Source organism: Bison bison, unplaced genomic scaffold (assembly GCF_000754665.1).
Source record: "Bison bison bison isolate TAMUID 2011002044 unplaced genomic scaffold, Bison_UMD1.0 scf7180017862275, whole genome shotgun sequence".
Taxonomy (NCBI): Eukaryota; Metazoa; Chordata; class Mammalia; order Artiodactyla; family Bovidae; genus Bison; species Bison bison.
This window is the reverse complement of record NW_011492847.1, coordinates 984,073-985,704: the sequence shown is the minus strand read 5'-3', so window position 1 is coordinate 985,704 and position 1,632 is coordinate 984,073. Positions and strand designations below refer to the sequence as shown.

The following is a 1,632-nucleotide window of genomic DNA, read 5'->3' as shown; positions in this document are numbered from 1 at the left end:
TTCTACTGGGGAAATAACGTCATTTCTACAGCCTCAAGTGTTCAGTCACTCCATCATGTCTGACTCTTTGCAGTCCCACGGACTAGCCCACCAGTCTCCTTGGTCCGTGGAATTTCCTAGGCAAGAACACTGGAAGGGGTTGCCATTTCCTACAGCAGGGGATTTCCCCCACCCAGGGACCGAACCCACATCTCCTGCATTGGCAAGCGGGCTCTTTACCACTAGTGTCGCCTGGGAAGCCTCTGTGGCCTCAGGTCAAGCCCAAGTGAGTCTTCTCAAGTCTTGAGTTTTGGAGCTACTCCTGATCTATAGGCAGTACTTCACTTTCTACTACTGTTCATTATACATACTTCTCTCTGCATCAAGGTAGTTTCTTTCTTACATATCATCACCCTCTACAGATCTGTGTGCCTCAGCACTCCCTCTGTGTGGCACAATCAACAGCACACACTGGCCTTTTCGAGAGCGGTGGCGATCGTGGATAGAGCGCCATGAAGGCCTCAGGGATGCTTCAAGAGTATACGGTGGTGGGGCTCTGCCTGCCAACCCCCAAATGCTGCACACCGCCCCTCTATTGCATGAGAATTTTTGCACCTAATCATGTTGTTGCCAAGTCCCACTTCTGGTACTTTGTGTCTCAGTTGAAGAAGATGAAGAAATCCTCGGGGGAAATCGTCTACTGTGGACAGGTGTTCGAGAAATCTCCCCTGCGAGTGAAGAACTTCGGCATCTGGCTACGCCAGGACTCCCACAGCGGCACCCACATGTACCGGGGGTACCAGGACCTGACCACCTCTGGCGCCATCACCCAGTGCTACTGAGACATGGGTGCCCGGCACAGAGCCCGGGCCCAGTCCATTCAGATCCTGAATGTGGAGGAGACTGCAGCCAGCAAGTGCCACCGACCAGCGGTCAAGCAGTTCCATGACCCCAAGATCGAGTTCCTGCTGCCCCACCGGGTCCTCCGTGGCCAGCACAAGCCACGCTTCACCACCAAGAGGCCCAACACCTTCTTTTAGGTGCAGGCCCTCTGTCCACAGGTCTGCCCAAATAAAACTTAGTGGGAAAACCTAAAAAAAAAGAAGCGAGGGCCCCTTATCACTGAATCCTCAATGCTTACTATGGTATCTGGGTCAGCTGTTGTCACTGACCTTCTCACCAGCTTCCAGAAGTGAGGAGGACTCTGTGGACAAATACTTCTTCTCCACTTCCCCAGTTAACTGCTTATACCCAGGGCCCACCCTCAGCCTCAAGTCAGGGGTCAAAGAGCCTCAGGGAGATCAGAAGGACTCAGAAGCAGGAGGAGGAGCCCTGATGTCTATCAGCATTTGCCAAGAAACTACTGTTTTCTCCACAATTCTAAGAGCTTCTGATGGACTGTCTCCAGGAATCCTCAGAATGCCTAAGACTATTATGATTTCCCTTTAACAGAAAGTTACATAACCTGCCTAAGGCACACACGAGTAGTTGGTGGAGGGGCACCCAACACAGGATCAAGGAGAGAAACGGGAGACGAGGAGGGGATTCCTTCTTTGGTATGAAGAAAACTGAGAGCAGGAAGATGCTAGTGCCCCACTTCTCCCCCTCCTCATCCTGCCCCCTACCCCCACCCCCTTCCCACCTGTCCCACCC

The 1,632-nt window shown here is 52.7% G+C and overlaps 1 pseudogene; it reads left to right on the top strand.

The window, feature by feature from the left end:
- The first annotated feature begins 491 nt into the window (after nucleotides 1-491).
- LOC104983358 lies at nucleotides 492-1,031 on the top strand (annotated as a pseudogene).
- The last annotated feature ends 601 nt before the right edge of the window (nucleotides 1,032-1,632 follow it).